The 23,464-nt window shown below is 38.3% G+C and overlaps 1 protein-coding gene across 4 annotated transcripts in view; it reads right to left on the bottom strand.

Annotated features, from left to right (window-relative positions):
* il1rapl1a (interleukin 1 receptor accessory protein-like 1a) overlaps nt 1–23,464 on the bottom strand; it is a 296,141-nt gene that overhangs the window by 257,332 nt on the left and 15,345 nt on the right. The gene's annotated exons all lie outside the window — the stretch shown is intronic.

Below are 23,464 nucleotides of genomic sequence, written 5' to 3'. Positions count from 1 at the left end.
GGCATTACCCTTCAACATCAACCCCAATCTAACTGCAGTAGACCAACCCTACAGTAAAGTCTGCAACAGGGGAACTGATGACTCAACCAAGGACAGAACACGTTTTAGAGGATTTATTAAAAATCTGGAACTGGTGGGAGCCGCGGACGGGTCACACAAACATTCAAGAGCAACTCCTATTTGATGAATCAGCTGTTCGGCTTCTGAACACGAGCCTCAGAACCTCACAGGTTATTTCCAGGAGGGTTTCTCTGCTCCACTCGTCCAATTACAAATCCTGTCTGATAGGTGAAGATGTGGCACGAAGGCAGAAACACAGGGGCAAGTAGTGAGGTGATAAGGCATGGGGCAAGCTAAAGGCGATGGTCAAAATCATAAAGCCACCATCATATAGCTTATGTAACATTGTAAAGTCTGGGTGGCACAAAACCGACTTTGATATTTACAATGTATCTGCCTTAGACTGAATCATGTTTATTTGCTTATCTTGTTTAAAGAGGATTCATAAAATTCTGGACTTCTGATCAGAGATTCAGATTTAAATCTTCTCTGCTGTCCAACAGCTGACACAATTTAACACAATTACATTTGCAAAGACAAAATGTTGGATACATTACTGCTTGATTATTATTTTTATGACTACATAATGGTAATATTCCCCATATTCACAACAAAATCACAGGAATATCATAGGGCAAAGTACAGGGCCGGTGTTATTTAGAGGATTACAAACTTTGACTGTGTTTGCACGTGCTTTATATTTTCTGGATCATGCTTATGTCAATTTGATTTTTCATATCACAATCGTAAAGAAAAATTATAAATTCGCCATATTTCTAAAGGAGCATTGCGCAAGTTCTTGGATTTTTTGCAGACGTCAGCCCACCTATGGCAACAAGTTGGAAAAACACCAGTGTTGTGCACGTGCATGGGAGAAGAGGAAAAGCATCTACCACTTCGACTGCACAGGTCTTTTGCTTAGAGGCGTGATGTCCTCTGAGCTAAGAAAGCCATAAATATTGAAGTTAACCCGTGTACTCTTACTAGTGTATCAATTTCAGCAGATACTCAAGAACGTTGCCAGGTGAACGAGAGCGTTAAGTGCGTCACACCCCCATACACGCCCAGCGAATACGACCCAAATCACTCTCTTATAAACTGTCTAAACAAATAGATGGATCGGTCATTTTACATACTGGGCAATTGTAAGGGCATGTATAGGGAAAAATAAGCAATATTTACAATGCACCTTTAAATATTATCTGATGTGCTAAATATCTTATTTAGGCTAAATATACTATCTTGCCTAGATCTGTTGTCACTTTCTCAGGTGTCACACAATCTCTTAAGACAATCTCTTCGGTATTTTAGTCCAAAGGTAGACACTTAGAAAAAGCTGAGAGGATTCATTTGTCTTCAAACATATAGGTTTGATCAGTTGTCATCCTCATTTACCGATCTGTCAGAAGAAAAATAAAATTGAAGAGAAACAAATGACTTTCTAGCATCGAAAAGTCTATGTTTACAATTGTTGGGGTTTAAGAGGTTAAAGGTCTCAGAGATGTATGGTGCTAAAATTTTGTAGATGAATTCTCAGTCTTCAGGAACAACAATAACTATCACAAATGTGTGGATTGGTATTTTTAAGTTGACATATAAAACAACCAGACTACAACAACAACTAAGAAACCAGGAGGAAGAAAATGGAGTCCTCGTCTTTGAGGACTGAAACTAGAAGAGACTGAGGCAGAGGGGACCTTGGAATGTGCAGAAAGTCACATGCTCTCTAGATTTGCATAGCTGATGAAAAGAGCCTCTCTCAGTGTGTATTTCTGAGGTATTCACAACTCTCCGCTTTAAAAAAGACACATTTTCTCCTCCCTGATCATGGTGTGCTAGGAAACAACTTTTGGCAATGGTATTGTGCCAAATGCTTTAGCTCAAGGTTTGTTCCTTAGTACATGAAAAAAGCCGGAAAATTTGACATTGAACTCATTGATGATCAAACAGATTTTTCTGTGATCTAGCGTCCTCTCATTTATGCACACACAAATAATCTATCTGAGGCTTTTTTGGACCTAGGTTTTGATGACACATCTGCAACCGGTCATAGTATCTTCTATTGTAGAACGGTGATACCATGGTCATTAAACCAGGTTTTCAAGGTACAAATCTTGCTCACACATGAAATCAGCATCAGCATAAAGCTTGTTAGCAGAGAGGAGCATGAAGTGCCCTAAATTTCTCGGTAGAAGGCTATGCTGACTTTGTATTTGATAGTACACAGTGGAACAACACTGATGCCATGGCTCACAAAATCATTACTGGCAAAGGAATCTTCGCCCTGGATCTCTAGCAGCCTGGATTGTGTGCCTCCCTACTCTTCTTCCAGACTTTGGGACCTTTGGTTTCCAAATGAAATGCAACATTTGCTTTCATCTGTAAAGGGAACTTTGGACTATACAGCAACAGCACAGACATTTCTCTTACTTGCCCAAAGAAGCTACTTTTGACATCTCTGATATAGGAGTGACTTTAACGTAGAAAATATAAAACGTTGTGGCCCCTGTCATGGTGGGGTCGCTCTGACTCCAAACATAAATCATGTCTTTTGAATCTTCCTCAAAATCTTATATGGGCTTTGCTTCACAACCCTCTCATGGTAACAGGTATTCTTGTTGAATAGGTAAAAAAAGAAAGTCAATTTTCTAATAATATTAGTAATGACCTTCTGTGGTTCTTGCCACTTTTTCCTTGTCAAGTAAGCAGTCTTCCCTGTGTCTCTGTAAGCCACAACATGGCTGTAACATCACATTTCTGTATCACAAATTATGTTAATTGTCCTTATGTAATACTAATAAAATAAAACTTTCCAGGAAATTGAATTTGGGGTTTTCTTTAAAATAATCCTAATCTATAAAATTAACAGAAATAAACACTTGAAATATAGCACTCTAACAAATGTATCCAGTAAAAGAAATTAGTTTTGGCTTTTGAATTATATTACTGAAACACATAAACGTTTCAATGATATTCCAACTGATTGAGACGCGACTATACTTTTAATTTGCCTAATGTCCTTCTCGCACCACTGAAGCATCTCTCTGGCAACGGAGCCTTGAGTAAATTGCCTGCGGGGACAGCCAATTTGAGTTTATTCTGGTGCAGTGTGGTTTAGTGACAGAAGAAAGATAATGATGACGTACAAAGAAAAAGACAAAATCAACTCAGATCATTTCACTTGAGGGCAGTGTTAAGTCAAGACAGGGAGCATAACCTTAACTTTTTTCAATGTATCCTCCTTTTTCTGTGGTACTGAAAAAAATATTTCAAATGTGCTCATTCAAAAGTGCCACCAAAAAAATCTCTTCATCTGCTAGATACAATGGATGTAGCTGGCACAACTGAATGATTGACAAGTTAAATGTCTGTAGCTGAATGTTAGGAGCTTCCCCTTAGTTTTCACTTTGGGGACCTTTTCACCAGCCTAATTCAGCCTAACAATGTCAGTGACCCTTGCTCTATGTTGAAATTATGTCTTCATGCCTTCACAGGCTCAGAGGGCTTTGGGTCCTGCCAACCATGGCATCACCTGCCTGTTGTACAGAGGACACACTGTATGACTCACAGAACCACTGCGAATACCAACTCCCACCTTGCCCCTCCACATCTCTTTACCTCCTCACTTCCCAAGATTTCCCGCAATCTCACCACAAAGCAGCTGCCACTGAAAGACATAAGTGCTAAAAAGCACCTCGTAAGAGGTAAAGCCAAAATGGTCCGCATGTCAGACTCACCTCCTACTCTCCAAAATGGAGTGCTTCTTGATGTTCTAGTTGTGCTAAAGCATTAAAACACATTAAACAGCAGTTGTTGGACTCCATAAAGCAGCAGTTTCAGCTACCCATTGTTAACGCTTGTAATGAATGTGGTTATTTGGAGCAACACTTGGAGACTCGTGCTGTTTTCTCCCTTTCATCTGTTACTCAACTTTTAAAGGTGCTTTCAATGTTATACAGTATGACGCTTAGACAGAGCCCACATTGCTGTTGAATGGCATGCAAATCACCTTTGTAAGGTCAGCAAGCCTTCTTAAGGTACATTTACTCAGTAGGTTTCTATGCAGGACTAGCGTGTAGTGTTAATAAATACATTAGCTTGCACGTAAGGCCAGTGTCACTTCAGAACATATGCCATGCTTGGCGAAAATACTGCACTCCTTTAAAAAAGCTGAGATGGTACAATTTCATGTTACTGATTCTCTTGCATATGGAAGTGTTCAAAAATTAGCTAATTGTTGTATAATGCCATGCAATGCTATACAGTTAGGACAAACTGAATAACTGGCAAATGATGAAGGACTATATATATATATATATACTATACTATATATATATATATATATATATATATATATATATATATATATATATATATATATATATATGTAATATTCTGGTTTCTGTTCGGGTTTTATTTTTGAGTCATTTTACTCTCCTGCTTTAGGTTCTCTGCTTTCTTTGAGTTTTTGTCCTGTCTGGGTTTTTATTTACTGTTAGGTTATCTGGTTTTGTCATCTGTTTTAGTCTAAGCTTTATTTTCTGTTTTTAGGTTTTTTCTTTAGAGTGATTTTGTTTCTTTGTAAGTTGTGTGTGTAGTTTGTTTCTGTCCACTTGTCTTGTCAGCTATTTATATTTGTCTGATCTGTTCTTGTTTTGAGCCTCAGCACTGATGTCTGGTCTAATTACTTATTCTGCACACCTGCCTAACTCCACCCCTGCTGCAATCACTTCTCACCGGTTTCACCTGCTTCCACCTCCATATAAACTGTTGAGACCAGACATCAGTGCCAGGTCGTCTGTTTGAGTATGGGTGAGTCTCCTGCTGCAAGTTTCTGTTCATTGGTTTAATTTTGGATTTTTGACCCCTTGTCCCCAGAGATCTGAGCCACCCTGTTTCTGTCTGTTCCTGCCTTGTCTGCCCAACTGGACTGTTTGTTTCTCTGCCCTTTTTGGTTTTTGGATTTTGTTAATAAATATTATTTTACTGAACCTCTGCTGGTCTAGTTGAATTCTGGGTCCTCTGCTCTGATTCATGACTATATATATATATATATATATATATATATATATATATATATATATATATATATATATATATATATATAAAACCGCAGTTCAATAAGCCTTGATGAAATATGGAAACAATCTGCTAGAAAAGCTTTTTATCTGCCAGTATCTCAACATTTGTCCATGCATTGTCTATACCCACAAGAGGCAGAATAGTATCTCACCAGTAAGCAAAACATTTTTTTTATATAATGAACTCTGAAAAGTAAAGTAACCTTACAAAAGGGAATCCTTTTAACTGCTTAGTGACAATTCACTTGATGCAAAAGCTACTCTCATTGTTTAAATAACAAATGGAGCAGTGCATTAGCTTAGTTGTAGTAAGTAGTAGTAGTATTGAAAATGTGTCAACAATATATTCAACCTATATGCCATACAGTAAATAATTTCCTAAAATATAATTTATCCGCATTGCCATAGTGACATAAACTTAGCTGAACTGATGGGTTCCTTAAAATATTTTAGTAGTTTGTTGCTTTATTGTTGCAGTATTTCCCCAAAACTTTGGGTGTCACCACTGATAAAGTACCACAGAAATGTCAGAAGAAACGTCTTGCAAGAGTTAATTCACAAATGCAAATTTTATTTATTATCAGAACAGATAGGTTCATAGAAATGCAAACTGATGCATCTATGTTTCAGTCAAAAATTGATCTGACCACCTCTTCTCTACCAATGCAGTCATGATACACTCACAAATTTCCTTTTCATTATGTTTCATTCAACTAATTTTGGACTTTTCTACTCTTCATATTTCACATTTATTATGAATATAATACATTTTACATCAGAGGAAGTAAATTATTCTGTAAAACTAATATTTTAGTTTTTAGGCTATTTAGTTAAATTACTTTTAGCGCTACAATGTTTGGAGGAATGTATACAAATTTTTTGAAATTTGCTGTTTAATTTTTTTCCGTTTCAGAGAATAATCACTGTTGATGAACGGTAATAGGAGCCCTTTCTCTCCTCTCTTTCATAAGACCAGATGTCAGGATTTCAGGAATTAAAAAAATCTAGCAACAAATTTCAACAAGTTTGGCTAATTTCACTAATGCTTTAAACTGCTGTGAGACCCTCTTAGATTAATAATTTGATGGTCTGTGTTCAGTATAATCTGTCCCATGCTTGAGGTTCCTCTATGCAGGCCAGGGAGGTGGGGAGATCTCCTCAAATAAATCAAGCCTTAGGAACAACCAAACTAAAATGTTGAGTATTAGTGAACAATAAGTATTCTTTGCAACTAAAAGTTTACAGAAAAATGGGGCATTTTATAGGTTTCTTTTTTTCTCTTTTGAAGTAGGAACATTGATGCAATAGCTACAGGAGGTGTATACAGACCCCTTGTGGTACGCAGCGTCCCATATGGGGTCAGCAGGCATAGTTTACGTAAACAGTATGGTTATGTATGACCCTCAACATACAGTCCAAAAGTGAGTAAAAAATACCTTAAAGGAGCAATAAGTGATTTTTCACCACTAGGTAGAGATTGAGCATTGCTTGTAGACCAAAATGAGACGTGTATCAAGCCACGCCTGTCTTTACCTCGCTCCTGCACTCGGCACCCATTTCCCCTTCTCACCCGTCGCCTCGTATTCACATATTTGCAAAGGATAAAAACAGCAAAACGGCATCACCTTTCAGAGGAACATGTCTAGTGTCTAAGTAAATAACTCCTAACTTTATAATGCCATTAGCAAGAGAACCTTTTTATCCGATAGGCTTGCTCGCCGCAATGTTCGTACCTGGCGGGGGCATTTTATGGGCAGGGAGAGGCTAAGGCCTGAGTGGCAGCTGTTCACATGCACCTACGTTAATGCGCGGCCGGCCCGGCTATGTAAACAAGAGACTGGAGAACAATACAGAGAAATGGTGTCTGACGTTTAACCATAGTCCATCTGAAAAGATACCTTTAGTTCTTCACAAAACAATTTTTTGTTCTTTCTATCTAAAACAATGAAATTTCAGTTTCTGCTCCTTTAACACTCCAAAATAAGTTTTTTATTGTTTGTTCGTTTTTTTTATACGATAAACACACAATAGGTAGGAGCTTAGTAGACATTTTCCTTGTTTTTGTGGACATACTGTAGCTAATCAACAAACTGGTGATAATTTTATATTTTCGTGATGTTGGTGTTGCAGTAGTTTACCGCTTACAATCATGTAAACCAGCGGTGTCCATCTATTCTCCTCAGCTGTCTGTGCCCTGCATGTCTTAGATGTGTACATGCTCCAACAAAGCCGATTCAAATGGTGGAATGATTTTCTCAGCAGCTCATCACGTTCTGCAGAGACCTGGTAACGATCTATTCACTGAAATCAGGTGCGTTGGACCAAGGAAACAGGAAAACATCTATAGCACACAATTCCAGTCCTAGACAGACTGGAATTGGACTCCATTGTTGTAAGGTGTGTAAATGTGAGATCAGCTTGACTGCAAGAGGTCTCAGAGGCTTTTACAGAGAAACTGTACTGTTCTGACTTCAGAGCTTTATAACTCATGGGTTATGAATGTCTTTGTAAGTACCAGCTCCCACTTAAAGTAACTTAAACAACACACAATATGAGATGTCTACAAAATTGTTCAGCATTTTTGTTATCTTTGGATCTTATTCACTTGACCCTTGCTGTTTAGATTTTCCAAAGCTGTGAGGGGTAATGTGCCCTGGTAAGAATCAAATAAACCACCCATCCAGTTCATAGTCTGTTACATGTTTCCACGGGTTTTCGATCCAACCAAAAATTTTGTACACGGTCTCTCACATGGTATTGCCTATATGCACATTTTTAACTTCTCAGGAAGTTTTTCTTTGGGCATCCATGCAAATTACGCACTTCTTTAACTTGCATCTTTTTACTTTTAACTTTGCATCATTGCATGTTTATTTTACTGCATCAAAAATGCACGGTAAATTTAAGACAAAACATTTCGATAAAAATTTTTTACTTTTCATTTATCATCCATTCTGAAACAGACATCAAAATTACATTAAAAAGATAATATTAAATGCCGTAAGACCTGATTAGAGCATGCTGCACTTTGAGGACGCTGTTAGCATTGTTGCCCCGTGGCAGTAAAGTCTTGTCTCTAAATCCCTCCCAGGGCCTCTTTGTGGAGTCTGCGTGTTTTTCTGGGATGTGTGGATTTTCTTAAAATTCACTGTATCCATCAACTGGATATTCTAAATTGCTCTTGATTATTTGGGTGAACAGTTGCCTCATTTTTCTGCAGGTCACAGACTTGCGTCCTGTCCAGGGAATAAACCTGCCTCCCTTTGACCACATGGAGAAAGGCTGCGCCCCCACTGAGTAGGACCAACAAGGTGAAAAGACTGATAAATCCTCCAAAACCATGATATAAAGATTGGTGACTTGAAAACAAATAAAATACCGTGCACAGTAAACCATACAATAAGTCACAGTAAAAAAAAATAAAAAATCCTACACAGACTTATTGCCTGTGTAGTGAACTGCGTGCCAAGCTCCTTCTCTGAGGCATCAGGAGCAGGTGTGTTTGGGAAGGCACACACAGAGGCATGGCGTGATATCAACAATTCAGCGATGCATGAAGCATGCACACATCATCACACACAGCAGCACCCATGCAGTTCGCCTGCTGCTTGTAAACCAGAAAACGAGGGGCATGGCCCGACCACACCTGCTGACTTCCTCTGACAAAGAAGCGGAGGAATGTACCTTATGCTGCAATTGAATATATGCTACTGTAACTTCAAGGATAGCTGAACCTTTTCTTAAACTCAATTACCACACTGTGCATTTTGTTAGGAGCACACATTTCCTCCATGTCTTGTGCCAAGGAGTCCAGGTATGTTCCTCTCACAGTGCATTTCTTTCCTTTCATCTCTCTGGATATAAAAGATTAGAGTCAGAGGTTTCAAGTCTCTTACAGTTGATAAAGCAGTCTGCTGTGCCGCCTTGAGAAACTGAAAGAACGCTCCACCATTTTGTCATGGAAAGCAGTGGATGACGGATCATGTGATTTAGTGGATTTAATCCAATTTGAAGGTAGCCTCCACTGTAGTTTTAGGTAAAGCACATCTTCATAGTGAGGGTTGGCTCTGCATCTTGCCAAGACAAAAAAAAAAAAAAACAATCTCGACATTGAAAAGGCAGCCACGCCATTTGTTTGCCCTTCAGAAGAAGAGAATGAACAATATGCACAATAAGTCCTGTGTTCACATCACACATTTGGTATTTGTAGCACAGAAAACAGTGCTTTTGTAAGACAAGCTTTTGCAGTATTGAACAGATATTACAAGCAAAACTGTGCATGCAGTCGGACAAACATAAGGCTTGTGTGGTCATTTTGACATGCTGCTTTATGTGGAATTGCAAGATTAGTGTTTAAAGTTAAGTGGTAAAATAAATGTGTGGTTGCACATGAGCAAATACATGAAATAAAACTTTCTATGTCTGTCATACACAAACACACACTAAAACAGACCAGTGTTTCTTTATTTATTAGTGTGCAAGAGAAAAAATAAATGGTGAATGAGTTTCCTCATCTATGTTCTAATCATAAACTGAGGTCAGGTCACATGATTTATGTTGTTTTTCCTCACCATCTAACATTAAATCAGACAAAACCTTCCCAGTATTAAGTCAGGCAGGATCATCTTTTTTCTGTTTACTAAATACCAGAATAATGAAAGATTTTTTAAAAAAAATGACTATTTATTGATATCTACAAGTTTAGAAACTGAAATAGATTTAGATCACTGTGCCTTTTAAACTATCTGGAAATCACAAAGGAAGAGCCATGGATGTCCAAGATTCCGATAGATTAATTTATACGATTCGAGTTAAGTGGCGGCGTTCCTCTTGATGCATTTCAAGCCGACACCTGAAAAACACTGCTTCCTTCTGGGACATCATGGAAAAAGGAAAGTAAATCTGCTAAAATATCAGAAAGAGAACTGTGGTCCTCCACCATTCTGGTTCATATGTGGGATTATCCAATCGCTTCATGTGGCACAATCATCTGGTCAAGCAGTGATGTGTGGAAGAATTCCCAAAACATTTGAAGTCATACAGTTTGAAAAGCAATACCACAAATAAGTTCTGAATTTGAAGGCTAAAAGAAAATTTCACTTTATTCTGGCCTTTATCAAACATAAATAATGTTGTTGATCTAATATGCCTAAAAAAGGCAAAGTTAAGGGATTAGAAGTAAGGCAGTGAGAAAGAAATGTTATGACTCTTTTTACCCAGTATATATAAACATATTGCTTCAACTGTACCCGTTACTATGTTGCTATACAAACTATAGCTGTTGTAAGACCTGAGGTAGCATTGGATCTTGCAACATTAAAATGCCAGCATAATTCTTAGCTAGGTTAAGTCATTCTAACTTTGCTGTATGTGGTTGGGATTTAATTTGTAAGTAAAGGGAAGTAAGGCTAAACTTACTTCACCGAACGAGCTCCCAGTCCCAGATATTAAGCTCAACCCCCTGTGTTGGAGACTCTCAAGGAAGAAAGAACACATTTCTTGAGTAGCCCTGTGTTGTTTTGTGAGAGTCAGTGTTGCCCACACAACATGACCTTGACTCAATGTTTAGCGAGTTTCAGGCCCCCCCCCCCCCTGCTGACTCTTTTCAAAAAAGTCCCTGGCCACATACTAGGCAACCTTTTCTACTATCACTGCAGACTTTTAGAGACTTTGGTGTGAAAGCACGCATTATTTTTGATCTTCTCAAAGAGGAGCAGATGTTGCAGCCTAACACATGGTGACAATAACGGTTATTGATTCTACAAATTAGACATGCATTAAAACAATTCTCAAATGTTTAGTTTTAGTTTTTCCAAAATGTTCTACTGAAACCTTGTCTTTTCTCCTGAAACCCAGTGTAAAGTATTGTCCTCTCTTGTGAGGTAGATGTATTTTTAAGCTCTTTTTAATGCAAACCGAATACAGACATTTTGGTGAAGACGAAGTCAAAATAGTCAAAACTAAAAAACTTGGTGCACAGATGCATTTCACTGTCACACAACTCAAGCTTTAGTTACAGAACTATCAAAGACAACAACTAGGAAGCCGAGTGAGGATGAAGACGAAACAGTACAAGAATCACTGAAACACACACACACACACACACACACACACACAATAAAAGAATGAGTCATGGGTGTTTTAGTGTGTCACTGTGTCAAAGACTTTCATGTTGGGAGAGCTAGCACGGGGCACAGCGCACTGCTACTGTCCTTACTGTACGTCTACCTGCTCTGATGTCTTATCAATGTGGCATCTGTGTATTCGCAGGCTCGGCTGTTTGCCAGATGTGTCAGGATGAGACTTAAGCCCCGAGAGGATTGTTGTTCAGAAGTGCAGTGAATCCCTGCCACAGGATAAAAAAAAAAAACACGCTTGGTGGTGGGCTGAATGAGCTTTTGTTAAAACGCATTTGACCGCATTTGACCATGGCAGGACCTGGTTTATTCTCCAGAGGCCGGCCATAGGTGGTTGGACTTAACGAGCAAGATGCTGTGAGCTATGCCCTGCCTCAGTCCCAACATGCACTGAGTGAGATTAATTACCTCACCATTCTGAGCTGCTGCACCGCACCGTTCTCCAGGAAACACACATGCGTGAAGAACCCATTCAGGCTTATAAAAAGCAACACTGTGTAAGTAATTAACTGAAACAGCTTCGGGGCAAACTAAATCCACTTGCCCATGATCGGTCATGAGTGTAGCTTAGCTGTTGCTGAGGTCTTGGTCGAAAAACTTTCCACCAGCAGTGAAGCATTTTCTTCCAGTTGTTGTTGATTGCTCTCAGCTCCGTCCCCAGCGCTCGAGCCATTGTCAGCTGTCCAAGGATGACTGGCTGCAGAGACGCTCTCGTGCTCCCAGTCAATGCAGCCTTTGATGGAGAGCAGGGGCCAACACTCTCCTTGCCCATTTAGTGCACACACCCCACTGGGGGCAGCTGGAAGACTACTGACACACAGAAAGACTAAAAACGCTGTCAACCAGAAACTCCCACACACAGGATGACAACATTTAGGTTTAACAGTCACTCATTCACATGGCAATGGAGCCATTTTTGGATAACCTTTAAAATATGTAATATATCTTTAGCGCGCCTGTTTGTTGTTGCTCTTATTGCTTTTTTTACAAGAGACAGGGATAACATGGTATTGTTTTTCGACCTGCAAACTAAACTGTCATCGAGGAGATAGCAGCGAACATGCTTTGCTATTCCATTTACAGTTCCACACAAAAAAGTCAAATATTTGACATAATAATATTGCAATACACATTTAAAAATCTCACTTACACATCTGAATTAACTTATCTCTTCTGTATATTGAAACATGAATCTGTGCATGGGTAATCCACTTTGACTGCACTTTATCCACTTGGATGTCACTAGTAGTAGTGGCCGGTCAACTTAAATGTACAGGGCCTTGCAAATAAAAAAACATTCCTTTACCTTAATGATTTCGCGTTTTGCCTTGTAATGGTTACAAGTCTCAGTGTATTTTGGGGGGAGTAAATGCACATAGCTGCACAAGATTTGGAGGTGGAACAAAAACAATATTTGGTTTATTTAATACATGGTTACAAATGAAAATCTCTGTCTTGAGAATTTGTATAGAGCACAGCAGTCGCAGTCCTTGATCAAAATGCCTTTCCCTGCAATCACAGCTGCTATTCCTCTGAAGTTCTACCAGCTTTGCACATTTAAAGTCTGATTTTTTTTGTTTCTATTCCTATGTGCAAAGGAACTAAAGTGCAGTGGGACTGGATGAAGTATGTCTGTGAAAATTAATTTTCAGATTTTGGTACAGATTCTAAACTGGATTTAGGTCTGGGCTTTGACCAGGCCATATCCTGCTGCCATCACAGTGTTTGACTGTAGGGATGGTGTGGTGTGGTTCTGGTTTTAATGCAGCAATAGTCTAGTTGCTAAGTTAATGTCATGCAAATGCATTGCCAGCCACTTATAAATGTGGTTTCAAATATATAAAAAACATATCCTACACTTTTACTGAAACATCTAAGGAATATCACTGTACAGTTGGATTATATGAAGGGTAGCAAGAGGACACTTTTAATAGGAAAGGAAATAGCATCAGTAAGCATGGGACATTACCAAGAGTAGGCACTATGTGAGAACTACGGTAGTAAATAAACCAGCCAAAAGATTTCCTCTGATTTGGCATCAGAGAATAACATTCAATCATAACATTGTATCCTATTTAATCCTTCAAAATGGATCTGTGTAAAGTTTGAGTGGATTAGCTATGAGAGCCTTAGAGTATACAGACACCATAGCTTACTTGGTTTGTTTTTCAATGGCATAGTTAGTCCACTACCATTAATCAAGTCCCTACTTGTTATCAAAGGCACTTGAACCTTAAAGGAATTTTCAATCTCGTTAAACTTTTGCATATATCACCCAGTTTTACTGAAGTAGAAGAACTGGACACTTGGGAAAGTAGTTACTCAATAGTGTGCTGCAATGCAGCAATAAAGGATACATGTTTTTGTTAGCTTGAATTCATTTACTAAACCTATGAGTAAAAGTAACAACATCCTTGCTGCATTTACACAGCTATCTTACTATCACAGTATAATTCCTATAAAAATTTAACTGTGATGGCTTCTAATACTTATAGAATAAATTGGAATAGAGAGATGATATGGTATGTGACATTTCCTAAGTTGACCTTTTAGTTCAGATCAAATGCTCCTGCTCTACATGTACTCTAATGGTTACATTTGTTCTGCTATGTGAAAACTGTGGTTGCAGTGTCAGTATCCAACTGTTTCTTGGTTTTAGTGTTCAATATATTTCTTTTTACAATATAAAAGCAAAAATTAGATTGAAGTACATGCCAGTATAAACTGTCACAAAGTATATAACAAACAATTAAAGCCATACAAACACCAATACCAAGATTTCTAAACCAACAGCTCAACCAAAGCTCCAAGGGCCAACTCTCCTAACATAACTGATCTTTTAATTTTTTTTATTTTTTATTGAGTAGCGCATCCTTTATCCAATGCAATATTGTTGGTTGGGGCAGCCTCCCTTTATTTTTAAAATAATTAAATATCGTGCTAACAGAGTTGAAAAGGCAATAACCTTGCGACCCTCTGTAGGTAACCTAATCCTTCAAGGATGACCCAAAAAGTAGTATAAATGGGTTTGGGGTAATATTGATGCCAAGTACAGCAGAAAGTGCTTCACAGATATATTTGTATTTTGTGGCAATGCCAGACCAAATGTATTAATGTAGCTTTCTCAGATACACACCTGTAGGGTCAGTTTGAGGGTAAATACTCGCCAGTTTAGATTTATGAAGGTGTGTCCAGTGTACCACTTTAAACTGGATAAGATAGTGTCTTGCCCACATTAAACATGACCAAACTCTCCCTAAAACATCAGCCCAAACGGCCTCACTGATTGTAATTGGAAGGTCACACTCCTAAGAGTGTTTAATTGAGGCAGAGGATTGGGAATCTAGTTGACAAATCAGATTTATCATAGAAGAGACCACTTTACTCCTGGTAGGATTAAAAAACATCAGCCAGTCAATTATATAACAGAGAGGCTTATCAATAAACGTTGGCGCGGATGAGTTAATAAAATGCCTTAACTGCAAATGTCTAAAAACCTGAGAATCGTATTTATTAGACAACTGTGCCAAATAAGCAAAGTTGTTTTCAATACAAAAAGATCTTTGAAATCTTTTAAGCCTTTACTTAGCCTTACAATGAATGTAGGATCCTGCATTGGAAAAGTTATTAAATGCAATTAGACTGAAGACACTCAAAAGGTTTCGTAGTTTTAACAAAGGAGTGAGCATATAAGATAAACATGAGAGTCAAAGTTGCTCAGAGAACTGGAATATCAAAACAGCCTCAACACAAACTGCACAAGCAATGTTAACCAAAATACTGTGTGATCACACTACTTGGAAATGACCTTGACTTTTATGTTTTGAATAGTTTAAGGTAAAATCAAGAGCAGCTAAACAAATTTGTATGTTTTCTATCATAGAAATACTAATGTGAGAAGCTCTAGCTGGCCTTGGAGTGGCTGCTTTAAATGTCTCATTATCTAGACAATAGAGTCCTCTATTTCTTCCAATATGTTGATCAGTGTGGACGTATAAAATTAAACAACTCTGTCTTGATGTGGGTTTGACTTTATACAGGTAAACACATTTTTCTGGATCTAGGGTTTTTCAGTGTACTTCTGTTTCCCCCTATATTTTTTTCCATGTTGGCTTTATATGTTGATTTTCCCCCTGCAATTCATGTTAGATTTATATAATTTTACAACCTTTAAAAGCCAGATTTTTTTTTTTTTTTTTTTGCTGTTTGTCATAATCTTACAATTAAAGGAGGGTTGCGCTTCCTTTTAACCATGATTATAAATGGGTTTGTTAAGCTATTTTTGCTGCCTAACCAGATGCCCATTTCCGAGTAATGTGAAGTCCATCAGTCCACAGTGAGAAAGATTGACAACGGAAGATATTTAAGACAGCTGCCAAAGCCTCCAGGCAAATTCAAGGTCATGTCTGGCAATGCCTAGAGAAATTGCATAAACCTTGGAGGCAGTACAATTAGAAAAGACATTGAAGAAATATAAAGCGTTGTGAGAAAGTATGTGTGGTCTTTATTATGACTTGATTCATTAGGGGTAAAACATCTATCCAAATCAATCTAGTCATAAGATAAAAAAAAAAAAATCATATCCCCTTTTTAAATGTTACGTTCACTTAGTTTGCACTGGTTTGTTTTTCGTTGCTTTGCTATTATTCCACCAAGCAGATGAAAATGTTCCTGTGTTGATCCGTACCGCAGCAGAATGGAGCATGTCGTGGTGCAGCACCGTGACACTCAAAGGTGGAGTTCATAGATCTGCGGTACCCGGCACTGGTGGACTGGCCATTGGGAACACCGGGCCTGACCTGCTGGTCTGGCCCGGCTCGCTCATCGATTGCAAAGGTTTGGGTCGCTCTTAATGAAAAAAAAAAACAATCCATGCCGTTCATGCGGCTCACTCGGGTACCTGCCTGACTGGAACTCACACAGATTGTAGTTGCAATAGAGAAAAGACTGACACACACCCTCCTTTAATTTTCTGAGGCTGTCTCTGTCACAGCAGGCCTGTGCCAACTTAGTGACTTTTCAGACACCTGCTCTAGCAATTTATTTATTTATTTTCCAAAAAGTGACTTGTTACTTGAGGGAGCCATGAGTCCCTTTCCACTTCCCCAAGCGCTGTAGTCAGTTTCACAGACAGCTGCAGCGGCCTCGTCCAGCAAACCCCGCCTGCAGTCAGAGCAGAGAGGATAGCTATCCACTCCACTCCGTTTGCACTTTGCAAATGTACCAAAAGCAGTGCAGAGAGATACACAGCAGGTTGCATGCCGGACCCCTCGTAGACCATGTAAAATGGAATGAAAACGTTAAAAAAGAAAAAAGGACTAGAGAGGGAGAGGCTAAAGAAGAAAAAAGTACTGATGAAGCAAAGTGCACTAAATTGACATTTTTTCACAAGGGTGCAGGTAAGCTATAAACACTAGTGACAAACAGTAAAACGCTAGCAGCCTATCCTGCAAAATAGTTTAATAAGGAGGTTAGTCTGAGGATCCAAAGGAGTCGAAACAGACTCAATAAAACATAGATTTTAAGGTATTGAAAATGTTTTAAATATGGTTAACAAAGAACGTAATGCTAAAATGTCCAGGAATTCAGATTTAGTGTACCCTCCATAAACCCCACTTTCTAAATTCTACAAATATTTAAGTCATTGTTGTATAATTGTATTTGGCATTGTTTAACCTGGTAAAATCCCATTGAGATTAGGATATATATAAATATTTGTTTTGATCTGAATGTAACCAGTGTATAATAGTCAATTAGTAACTATGAATAGATGGAACTGATGGAATTTGAATTAGATTTTTAGTTTTTTACAAATGTGACAAAGAAAGTGTCAATTCAGTGAGCAGCAGTAGTGCTGCAAGATCTCCTGCTGGCATGGAGGTTGCAAACAGCAGCAATAAGGAGTCAGAACAGGAACCTTCAGGTACAACATAAGAAACACACCTGCAAGTATATACGGCTATGCTGGTGTTGGTTTGGGCTGAGATGGTAAGAAATTCCTGGCCTGAATCATTGTCCCAGTCCGCTCCTGGTACGCAGTCATTGGGCTGACTGTGTCTGACAAGCTAGTAAACAGCTAGCGTTAGCTTATGTTGTCCAGGAGGGTTACTACCAAACCATCACACATACAGGAGCTTCACTGAACTTTTTATGTTGCTCTCAAACATTAAAAAAAAAACACCATATACTGTCTTTGGTATCACTGTTACTGGTGTATAAAACACACAACATATAGTTGGGGGAGCCCTGAGATAGACTGGCGACGTGTCCTGGATGTACCCCGCTTCTCACCAATTGACAGCTGGAGATAGGTACCAGCACCCCTCATGACCCCAACAGGCAAAAGCGTGTAGAAAAATGGACGGATGGATAGTTAGGGGAAACTGCAGTAGAATGAATAAATCACTCAATACAAGCCGTCTGACAATGTAAAAAACGGTAAAAGATCCTAAAGACTATGTTCCCGCTGCAGGTTTTAATGCTCAATTAGAATTTTTTTCTGAAATCTGATTTTTTTGCCAGGCCGTTCCCATTACTTTTCAAATGCTGCCCATATCTGACTCCAGTGTGAACGTCTTGCGTCTTACGAAAAGTTACTGACTCGCATGCACAAAGGAACAATATGAATGACTTTGTGCATCCTGCTTTGGTCCAGCAAAACTGGAAGAAATTGGTTTAATGGGTTTTTAGTGTGTCATTGTTAGCTGCGGGGGAAATTAAAAGACAGTAAATCGATGGCATTTTACATAGTTTTGGCTAAACAGAGGTTGGTTTGGCTGCGGCGATTCAGCCAGGATTGGTGGAGCAGAGATTTTAACAACTTCACAGATACTGAGTTCATTCATAACTTTAGGAAGCTTGAGTGCAGCTTTTAATGAATAGCAGCGCCTCTCACCTCGACTCGAAAGGCAGGACACTCATCACAATAATTGTTATCGCTTTGCAATGGACGCAAATTACGAAGCGCTGCCCCCCGTTGAATGCAATACAATGGATTGTGACGAGTGAAAAGCTATTCGGCAATACAAAGTCCTCCGTCTGCACGATTGTACACAAATTTTGCACGGCCGTGCGTTACATTTGTTGTTAAACACAGTTTCTAGGAGCCGTCTTGAGCAGAAATTTTTCTGAGGTCAAAAACCTCGCTGTCCCCCCATTGAGCGTTGCTGTGGGAGGCAGCTGCTGGCTGTCGGATGGTGAAAAGTTACTACTTGCTTTTATTCTGTTTTTTTCCTATATTTTAATCATGTAAAGCACTTTGCATTGTCTCTGTACTGAAATGTGCTAAACAAATAAATTTGCCTTGCCTTGCCTTACACGTGTCAATTGAATGTGATGTCAGACGCATTAACTCCACGTTGTTGGTTCCCACTAGAATTACATTCAAAAAGATCAGATATGAATTGGATTCAGGAACCCATATGCAAGTGGCTCAAATTTGACTTGAAAAGGTCAGATTTGGGCCAATCAGAGCGTTCACGCTGGTTCTAAAACATCTGACCTGGTCATTTGATCTGCAAAAAATCTGATTTGGGCAACATTTGCCTGCAGGAAGGAACGAGACAAATAGCAACACATAATCCCCTAAGAAACTTAAAAACAGATGAGAAACAAAATCATTGACATGTCTCAGTCTGAAAACAATCACAAAGCTATTTGTAAAACTGTGGGACTCCATTGAAGCACAGTGAGTCGTTATCCATTAACTGAACAGCTATGGAACAAGTGAACCTACCCTGGAGTGGTTAGCATACCAACATTGCATCAAGAGTGCATTGATGAAGGAGATCAAAAAAGACCCAAGACTGGTCAGAGTTCATGATTCAGCAATAACAACAACAATGGGCATTGATGACGTCCAAGGACGAGTTCCAAGGATGCAAACCATCGGTGAACTTAAAGTGCCCGACTCTCATTTGTGGAAATAAAAATGTTGATAATCCCTAAGACATTTGGGAAAATATTCTGGAAATTTATCAAAAAAAAAAGTGGAACTTAAATTTCCCCATCACACTGATCCAGTAGTGGTTGTCTGATTTTCTGGGGCTCCTTTACCGTTTTTAGGAACCGCACAGCTTGCCGTTATTGGTGGAAACCTTGAAATCAGAACAAGAAACTCTATCCATCTGTTCATGACCTTAAGATCAAGTGTAATTGGGTTATTACCCAGTGAAATAATAAACTAAAGCCAAAATAGGCCCTTCATGCTTGAAAACCCTCAAATGTGATTTAATCAATTCTAGAAATAATAGTGAATCAAAATTCCTCTACAGGGATGTATGCTGTTGATCTCAAACACTTGATGGCAGTCATTGCTGCAGGTTTTAGGTTCACCTGCATTTTTCACACAGAAAAATCTAGGATCCTTGTCTGGAGGCAACACTTTTAACAACCACCACGCAGCCCTATGAACACTGCATCATTAAGTATGCAGGAACTCTTGATCACCCCATGTCATGCAAGATGCTATTTTTGCAACCAGAACTTGCTGAAAAGAGTTGACTCCACCTAGAGTAATGTATTTTAAGCATCCTGACAATACTCCTTATCAAAAAGTCAAATCTATGATTCCAGAAGGTTAGATGGTTTACATGGAATCAGTAATAAAATGCAAGCTTTATTTATGCTTTTATTTTATTTTCATTGCTAAAATGCCCTAATGATACATTTTGCAGACACAAAACTGGCTCATTGTTTATGAGAATGTGTTCCTTAATATCCAGGGTTGCCCAAAATCACATATTAACCTGCTCTGTATATTTTCGTGTTCAGTCTCAAACCTACTCCCACCAGTAAATGTGGGAAGACTGAGGTCATTCTTTACCCAGAAATAAAAAAAAATGCCCACTTCGAGTGAATCATGTAGCCTGGCAACAGAGCTTTGTATGATTATAGATTTGCTAAATGGCATGGTCTGATCAGCCTAAGTGAATAAAAATAACCACCAAATAGTTATTGATTCCTTCCAATAGATTATTTTCTTTATCAAAAGGATTATTTAATATACCTCATTTACAAAACGGCTGCCTCATATTGATGTTTATTGTTAGAGGGCTTCCATACATTCATTACAATCCCCACAAAATGTTCTGAATCGGTGGTTTCTGTTGAAAGAGAAAAGATCCCCAGTCAAACACTACAATCTGCTGTGTCTGGACGAGTTTAACGTCACAGACATTTACAGTCCTCTGTCATGATTCCTCAGCCACAATAAAACAATGCAGACCTGAATTTCTCATCTTAATAAGTCCTATTAGACACACATTATTATGCTCTAACTCTGTCACATTACCCAAGACTTTCTGGAAACTTTTTAATCCTTGGTAGAGCTGTGATTGACTCTGCATGCATGAGCTGTCTGATAGCCATACAGTTGCTTTAGCAGAGCTCAGTTCCCAGCAGTTGAGAAGCATTGCCACATTGCCATGTGTTGCAGGTTTCCCCAAAAAGTATCAGAAAAGCTGAATGCAATGAGTAGCATGCAAAAATAAAAACATACATTACCTACACCCTCATTTCCCGCCCGCTACTATGAACTAGATAAATAACAAAATAAAGCTCTCCGAAGACGGGAAATGCTGGCTTTAGCGGTTTATAGTTGGAATGTGCGTTTACGCTTTGGTGTCCATGACAGAGTCTATCCTATTGTCTTGAGAAGCCATCGCAGTGGCAATGGAGCCTAAATGAGGCCAGTAATGGTTCTCTGCTCCGTCCCCAGAGCCTTGCCTGTTTAAAAATCGATTCTCTGCTTGACTAGGGACAGCCTGGGAATAGAGAGAAGTGGAAGAAATTGAGAGGAAAGTGTGGGGAAAGAAGGAAGAGCGTTTAAGTTTGGTAACAAGAGATCTGAAAGAAACCAATGCAACAAATTGGCACTGGTGCAATCAGAAAATTAGTCAGTGTATAAATAATATGCTACTGTGAATTACCTAAAAGGGACTATTTAGATTTTTTTTTAAGTCCGTCCTGTTCCTCTATCAGCAGCAGATGGTTGTTTGAATGACCTCAGTTTGGAGAAAAGCTGAGAGGAGCTCCCATCGGATTTAACAACTAGTAGCATTTGAGGTGCTTTCTAACATCCATTTTGGTCATCTTAAAATAACTCAAATCTCAAAAATGTGGTTTATGTATGTGGTTTATGTAAAAAAAAAAAAAAATCTCATAAATCTTTACAACACATTACCCTTGCAATAGATGGATTTTTTTTAAAAAAAAATTCAATGTTTTTATATTTAAGACTGTCTGACTTTCAAAGTGAATGTAAGGCAGTGTGAAATTCAAAGACTTTATAGTGGCTCATGTGAAACTATTTTATTTATTTTTAGACTGTTTAATTTTTGCATTAGATAGTTTTGCTATTCAGCCATGCTATAAATACTATCTTAGATGAAAGAATGATCTCAGAAAACTTACAGTTAAAACACTCCTGTAATGTATCCAGCATTTCTATGTGTACAACCATCAAATGGAAAACTGACACAGGCATTGAGATATATGATTATACCTTTTCATGAAGCACTATCAAATGAGTAATTTGCAAGTTAAATTAAGAGAAGAAAAATAAATTTTGGAAGTACCCTCGATCTGACAAGCAACTATCGTGACTCCCCGGACCGAACACTTTTCTTGTTTCTGTCAAACTTGGTGTCCAGTTGGACCCGAATGGAGGCAGACGAGATGCAAAGAGGTGAGGTGCCAAACTTTAACGATGGAAAATAAATAGTTTCTAATGTGGGCCAAAAAGAACAGGACATGGGACCAGAGTGTGCATAACAGAAAAATCCAGCACAGAACAAAGGAACACAAGGAGCTTAAATACCAAGGCTAGGGTGGAGAAAAGATCTGGGAAACAGGTGAGCTTAATCAGAGGGAATGTGGAACAGTGTTGGTTGAATGAGAGCAGGTAAACCAGGAGACCATGCTAAACTAAGACACAAAATTATGTACAAACCACGGGAAAGAGGAATAACACCAATCTAAGGGAATAAATCAAAATACACAGAGCACAGAAGACAATAAATTACTAAGAAACAAAGGAATAAACTTATATGAAAAAACCTTACAGACAAAAAACAGCCGGTAAATGACCAAAAAGCAAGCACAACAGAAATACAAAACAAAAACCAATGGATCATGACAGTTTCTGCAAACAAAGATTCATGTGTGCTGCAGGTAAAATAGTGCTCGCTGATGTAGACTACACAGATTACTTATTTGAACAACCTGGTTAACCTGGCAAATCCATTTTCACTGCAGCTTTGTAGGCAACTTTATTGTTTAGGTTTGTTTTTAGCTGGCTGTACTCCAATAAGCAAAATGCTAAACAGAATAATTTCAAGAAAGTATCATGAGAACAAATTAAGTTTTATGTAGATATATTAACCAGACTTTTGCACAGCTTTTAGCCTAATCAAGCAAGTATTAGGATCAATACTGAATATTCCAGTATTCACGCTGAATGCTAAGGACAACTAACTAGGTCAAACATAGGTTCACATAGTAAACCACTAATTGTAATGCTTTTTAAAATTTTGTTGGGAAACTCATACTTTTAAAATAGCTACACAAGTTTTACTTGATTTTCTATATTCCTGCACAAAGTTTTGACAATTAAATCTCTCTCTTTGAAATCGCCCTTACTGTTAGGACAAATAAAGCAGCTATTAATACACTGGATAACCAATTATTTCTTATTTAGACTGATGCACTTGTGTCTGTAATTGTCCTGCTAGATCTCAGTGCTGCATTTGATACAGTTGATCACAATATTCTCCTAGAAAGACTTGAACATACTATAGGGATTAAGGGGAAAGCATTAGGATGGTTTAAATTGGATCTGTCTGACAGATTCCAGTTTCTTCATGTTAATAACAAATCTTCCTCAAACTCTAGGGTCACTTGTGGAGTACCACAGGGTTCAGTCCTTGGGCCAATTCTCTTTAAAAGCAGGACATTTAAAGTCATCTAGGTTTTGATGTCATCAGGACATGTCTGTATTCAAAGTAATTGTTTGGATTCATCAGGATTTATGGATCAATATAGAGTGTCAGCATAACAGTGTAAATTAATCCCATGCTGTCTGATAATTTTTCCAATCGGAAGCATATATATATATATATATATATATATATATATATATATATATATATATATATATATATATATATATATATATATATTGTTTAT

The sequence above is a fragment of the Fundulus heteroclitus genome, chromosome 7 (genome assembly GCF_011125445.2).
Source record: "Fundulus heteroclitus isolate FHET01 chromosome 7, MU-UCD_Fhet_4.1, whole genome shotgun sequence".
NCBI classification, from domain to species: domain Eukaryota; kingdom Metazoa; phylum Chordata; class Actinopteri; order Cyprinodontiformes; family Fundulidae; genus Fundulus; species Fundulus heteroclitus.
Note: the sequence above shows the minus strand (reverse complement) of the source record. Positions and strands in the feature narration are given on the sequence as shown.